Consider the following 6,889-nt stretch of genomic DNA (forward strand, 5'->3'; position numbering starts at 1 on the left):
ACAAGTGATAACCCTGTTCATTAATGTGCACATCCCCTCCTGTGGCGGGTTCCACATAGGGCGAAACTAAGGCGTGAAGCCACTCCCGCAAGTGACTCCACTCAGCCGAGCATGTGCCTCGCGAACATCACCAACAACCATCATCACACCAACACCAAACTCCAATCCAACAACAGCAGATAATCACAATATCAATCGTACAAACAATTACCACATAATCTTAAATCAATTAAACAGTAAACCGAGTAGGGAAACCTTACCTTTTTGCAATCCAAGCACCCACAAGCAATCAATAGAAATTCTCCATGACACTATCACCAAAGAAATAGACGCAAGAGAGAAATAAACAAGGACTCATGAACCATCAACGATCTTAGGAGAGATTAGAGAGGATTAGAGTTACGTAGAATGTTTTAGGTTTTGTCAAACGTAAAAAGTGAAATAGTAAATCTTATTTTATAACTCTAATCGTTTCTAATAAAACCGCGGAAATAATCTCCATCAGACCGGATACTCGGTCGAGTATACAGTATACTCGGGCGAGTATCCCCTACTCGGTCGAGTATTCCCGTACTCGGCCGAGTATTCCTGGACAGTAGCCTGACCAGAAATACACGACGCACTTACTCGGCCGAATAAGTCATATTCAACCGAGTAACAGACTTAGAAAAACCGTAGTATTACAACTCGGTCGAGTGCCACTCACTCTGTCGAGTACTGCGGTACTCGGCCGAGTGCCAGCCAGTCGACCAGCTGAACACTCTATTCGTTCCACTGGAGTCTCACTAGGACTATTCTAGTCCTACTTCTTCCCAACATAACTAATCAAATGAAAAGAAAGTTTAATCGAACAACCAATCCCGCTCACTTGAAACGGACTCTACTACTAATCTATCGTAGTCGTTGGTTGATAAAATGAGTTAAATGCATGAATACGCATTCATTAGTTAACCTAACATGTGAATTTGATCCATGCCGGTTGATTTAGGCGTGTAAAAAGAATTGACGTCGAAATTGGATTTAGATTGATTGAACATGAGTGAAGCGGAAATATCCATTTACAAAATGGAACTTATATGATCCTCAATGTTTTAAAAGGTTTGAAAGAAGGTTGGAAAAAAGTATTGAAAATATGGAATGTTGAATTGAAGAGCCGAATTATGTGCAAAGTGGCTAACCCCGAGTAGAGGCATGATTAAGATAGAGAAGCGATTAGCAAATTTAAAGGCGCGCTGTTGCTAACACTCAAAAGAGACACGAGCTTGTTTGCGGGTTAGTCAGGCCAGGGTTATCAAAGAAAAGGAAGGAATATGAGAACATGCCAAAAGAGGCAGGTGATGCCTTGCCAGCTATGGAAGAGGCACGAGGCGGCCCTAGCCAACCATATGGGTTGTTTATAGCGTTTCTAGAAACTAAAAGGTTGAATGCTTGAAAGGAATCGATAATGTTTATGAATGCAAAGTAATGTCTTCTAAGTTATTAGCGACATCATCTAAGTTAATAATGATATTATTATCGATTTTAGGTTGGTTAATGGAGGTTTAGCTCATGAATTAAGTGGTAATAAGATAATACTATATAGTAATAGGGATGATAGTTGTATTAATGAATGATGGATGATATTGAATGCATAAATCGGTCGTTTTTAGCCGGACCCAACGGTTTAAAAGGTATTAATGAAACAATAAAACGAAGATGAGAACATAAAAAAAGGAAAATAGAAGACGGAAAATGATAATAAAAGAAATGTGAATGAGAGCCAATACGAATCATCAGATGGGGGGAAGCTGATTGAGGTGCAAAGCACATGACGAGCCTCGACTGAGGTGCGAGGCCAATTGCGAGACAACCGAGCTTTTGTCACTGAAGGAAATCATGAAACGATGTTTGCCTTGTTCTCTGTTTTTTTTTTTTTTTTTTTGGGATCATATTATACTTCATTTATATTGATTATACAACAAAAATAGTAAACATAATAAAGAGAGAGGTGATTACACTCTTAGACTTACATATTTGATGAAAATTAACGAGAAATCTACAAAGAACGTTCTTGTAAGGCGAAAACTCAGTTTTATAATCAAACGTCTAAGGAAGAGTGTTGCTTTGCTTTGTTTTTCATGTCAAGTGTAGTGGTCAATGGACGAACAAGTTGTTTAATGCACGTTGATGATAACAAACTACGAGTAACGCTTGTGATTTTGGATCATTAGGTCCAAATCACGTGTCGAGATTTTGACTTAAGAAGTCCGTTTAGAATGCAAAGGGAGAAAATAAGGGCAACACTCGCGTACCCTAGAATGTGGTCTAAAGTTATCTATTTATAGGGGATGGAATGAGTGGGTTACAAGTATATGCACTTAGGGTTTGTAGAAATCCCTGAAAGAAGCGCGATGCCTGTAGCGAGTGTTGGTTGACTCCCGAGACCCATAGTCACAGCTGAAAGGGGTGCGAGGTTGTTGGCATGAATTGAAAATGGGCTTTTCCTTGGTTGTTTTGATTTGCCTATATTGCATTTTCTTTGTTTGGAAACGAGATTTTATGATGATGTCGACATTGTGGTGTCTTTTTGAGGTATATTTTGCATTATTGACTCGGGTTTTGAATGCCTAATCAGCTTTGGACCGGAGTCGGTTTTAACTATAATTAGTGTTATTTTGACGCTTGCAATCTATAGAAAACTACATAGGTGTTTAAATCTTTTAAGAGATTCGTGCAGAACTGTCTCGTAATTTATCAATTGTACGCAATAGTATGAAAGACATGTTGTAATCCAATTATCATTGGGTGTCTTTCGTGAATCAGCAGATTCCAGGTATCTACAACTACAAACAAAGAGGAAGGTACAACAATATATCTTATAAAATGTCCCTAAGAGAAGGCTAGGGATAGGAGAATATTAATTGTAAACAATTATGAAAAATTCGCTATTAAATTATGTCAAAAAGTAGATGGGGTATTTGGATGTAAATGTGGAATTATTTTATTTTTGGATATTTTCACTTGTACTCAAATTTTTCATTTTCTCAGTTGTATTCTTCTTTTTTCGAGGGAAGAAAACTTTGACAGACAATAATTCTTTACTACAACTTTGGGACATGGTATTTTTTCTTCATATATGTATGTCTTTACGAGATCCTCGGTTTGAAAAAAAAAATCATTGTTTTCAGAACTTGTACCCAAGAGTTCTAGTCAGTCAATGTTTATTCCGTCAAAAGACTTTGATCGATCATAATTCCCAACTATTAATTCAAAAAACAATGAGTTTTTCTCAGACCAAAGATATCGTAAAGACGTACAATATGAAAAAAAAAATCCGTTTACCGAACTTGTAGCTAGGAGTTATGGCTAGTTAAAATTGTTTTCAAAAAAAGAGGGGTATGAATGAGAAAATGAAAAAATTGAGGGGTAAAACTGAGAATATTCTTTTATTTTTATACAATTGACGCCAAAAAAAGAAAATTTCACTCATTTTTAAACTCAGGCGGAAGAGTCTAGTCTTCCTTTAGAAGATTTTAACATAAGACGAGAAAATGTCAACAATTTATTATAAAAAGTGATCATTTATTGATAAAATGTTATAACAAAAGTTTTATCTTTTTTAAAAAAAAACTAATGATAGCATTTTTATTTGAAGATATTTATTACTTTATTTTAAATGGTCATAAATTTATCCATCTTATTTCATGCCCAAAAAATCTATCCGAAACAAGAATTTGTCCTGAAGAAACAAAAGCGTCTTGCTTGTGACGGGCTAATCCCGTCACAAGCTGAAGACCTCTCACAAAAAGGAGAGGGGACAAGGTGGGGCATCCCCCATATGCTCCCCCACTCACCTTTTATGGGTATTTTGTAAGAGGAAATGGTATCCGTTACAAGCTTGTGACGGATATCGCGGCCTTCAATGAGATTTTGTGTGAAATAATAGTGGAAAAAGGTGTACGTTTTCATTTAAGTTTGTGTTTGTTTTATTCTATTCGTCAACATGCCAACCATTTCGTTATTAGGTTCTACCCAATTTTGTTGGTAAGAAAAGACATTACCAACTAGAGAAGAAAAAATGGTTGAATTGTAGGGATTTTGGTACATACTGTAGCATGTTAGCATGTGCAAGCTCATGATCTATGCTCGTACAGTTGAATAGTAGACTGTTGAAAATATTCATAGGGAGACCAATGGTTACCATGACTCGTTAACTCAATAACCAACACAACTCTGATTTCTCACCAAAGTCTCTATATGACCCCATAATAAATTACGGAGTATTTCACTGATCTTTGGTTTGTCTTTTTTATTTCTAATGATGAGTATTTTAATCAAAGGTAAACAAATAATTAGAACGGAGGGAGTATCTTAATAATGAAAAGAACAAGGTTAATCTAACATTTAACTTAATGTCCGAGGACCCTATAAACAGTGCAATTAACAAAATTAGAATATAAATGAACCTGGTGAGCATTGAGCAATGTTTACGTGGACAAAATCCAAACCTGAGATGCATTGATTCAGTTTGAGCCGATCAAAATGACCCGCCCAAATAGCCGGCTAGTGATAATTCTTACTCCGTATTAGATTTGACGAGTATTGAAAAGTTGTGACGAATGAGTACATAACTTAGTGCAATTAAAAATGAACAATAATGCAGGAAAAAAAAACAAAAAAAAATAAATAATGCATGAGAAAGTAAGATGATGATGTCTTGATTTTGTCACATACGTAGTGTATATTGATATGTATATAGATTACACAAATTTTCATTATAGACGGACACTATCCGTCTATACGTATAGACGGATACCATTTCCCCTCACAAAATACTCATTTGCCATAAAGTGGGAAGCACATGGGGAATACCCCACCTTGTCCCCCTACCCATTTTATTAGAGGTCTTTACCCGTCTATTCGCCCCACCCGTCTATACCAAGACCTATTGTATAGATTATTAGATTTCATGATTATTGATTCAATAGATGCTGTCTTTTTTTTTTTTGGGTGAACGTAAGTGAGAATAGAAAATATATTAGTCATCCATATATGTATGCAATAATGTTTCCTAACAACCCCTTTTAGTTCACATCATAATACTCTGTAGTTGTCAAATTGTATAACATAAGATATTGTATGCGTCACTTTCACTTAATTTCTTAATGTAGGTCTACTAGATAATTATCTAATGCTATTTGACTATATGATTTAGTACATTATAAAAAGTCATATAAACTGACATATTTAACAAAACTAGGCTCATCATCAACTCTCCAAATAATCTCAAGCTTTCACATTCATCTTCTCCAATGTTTAAAAACACAAGCTTGTGCTGTTTCATCAAAAAGCTCTTCTATAAACAACTAAAGGTAATCATTTGATTTCAACACAATTTAGTATTTCGTTACACTTTCTCGCATTGGTTTCAGCCTCATCTTGGAATTAATTGTGTTTATAACTATTATTTGACCCTTATTTAAGATCATGCTTGCTTGATACTCGTAAATATGTTCTTATACTGATTAAATGCAAGAGAACGTAACTGTAGGGAAGGCTAAAAACGAGCCATTTGGAAGTTCGAGATCAGTCGATTACCAAATGTGGAAGTGAGGCGCCAAGATGTACAAATATACTAACTCATGAATCCAACATCATCTGTACAATTAATCCGCTGCTTCAAAGCCATGCAGATCATCAAGCTGCCACTAAGATTCAAACCTCGTATAGAGCTCACCTTGTAAGTCCCCTAATTTTTTATTTATTTACGGAGTACGTTTTAATAATGTCGGGTATATCAAGACTATTTTTTTCCATTAAGGATCCGACAACATGTCTCCAATTCTTTAAGGGACAGGGCAAGGGATGAGATTGTTACAGCCTTATCTTTGTGTTAATGACACAAATTAAAGGCTGTACGTTTTTAGATGATCCGAAACGAAAATTGCATTGATAATTAATTACATGCGTTGAATGATCGGTTTGGAGTTAAATGATGGTTCAGGCTCGGAAAGCATTGAGGGCATTGAAGGGATTGGTGACACTTCAAGCTATAATCCGAGGGCGAGCAGTGAGACGACAGGCTGCAGACATGTTGAAATGCTTGCAATCCATTGTAAACATTCAGTCTGAGATTTGTGCAAGAAGAAGACTGATGAGTCAGGGGATATCAATGTGCAGATCAAACTTGTTGTCTCAGGATATCATTACTCAAAATCCTACGGTAAATTATTCATCTACTCAACTTACTTGTCTTTAACCCAATTAGTTACCGAGTAATTCTGTTAGGATTACCCTTATATGTCTCAGCTCCGTCTATTGCCATTTGCCAGGGTATGAAGAGGAATTTATGCACTTGAATGTTTGAGAGGGTGACCTGTGTATAAGCAAAGTGAAACTTCCAACACAAACATACAAACTTTTCAAATTAGAATTATGTAAATACTAACCTGAATCGTCAAAAATTACGTTCTACATACACATTTTCAATTTTTTTTTTTTTTTTTTTTTTTTTTTTTTTTTTTTTGTGGCCGTGTGTCAAATTTAGTAATTCCTCTATTTTACTTTTATTATTTTCTTTTCTCCATCCAAATGAATTGTTCTTTTACTAAATTTAATATAGTAAATGGATGAAATACCACTCATATCCCAATTTGTTTAACTACTATTTCCTATAATTATAATTTTACCCTTATTTCTTAATTCCTCCTTAAAACAAAAAATACCACAATGAATATATGAGTATCTTTTAAGAAGACATTGATATCATATGGTAAGGTAATATTGTGATATACTTACTCCATTCAACTTCATACTACTACTTTCTATTTTATACACTACTCACAATTAAGCATTCAGTTTCAATATTTCTCTCATACACAAGTGAAAGTATATTTATGTGGGATATTGT

At 35.2% G+C, this 6,889-nt stretch overlaps 1 long non-coding RNA gene across 1 annotated transcript; it reads left to right on the forward strand.

Annotated features, from left to right (window-relative positions):
- Window positions 1-5,243: 5,243 nt before the first annotated feature.
- On the forward strand, window positions 5,244-6,236 carry LOC141639760 (uncharacterized). Its single transcript, XR_012542647.1, has 3 exons — window positions 5,244-5,351; window positions 5,531-5,719; window positions 5,984-6,236. It is a non-coding gene; the product is annotated as an uncharacterized LOC141639760 (long non-coding RNA).
- The last annotated feature ends 653 nt before the right edge of the window (window positions 6,237-6,889 follow it).

The sequence above is a fragment of the Silene latifolia genome, unplaced genomic scaffold (assembly GCF_048544455.1).
Source record: "Silene latifolia isolate original U9 population unplaced genomic scaffold, ASM4854445v1 scaffold_57, whole genome shotgun sequence".
NCBI classification, from domain to species: Eukaryota; Viridiplantae; Streptophyta; class Magnoliopsida; order Caryophyllales; family Caryophyllaceae; genus Silene; species Silene latifolia.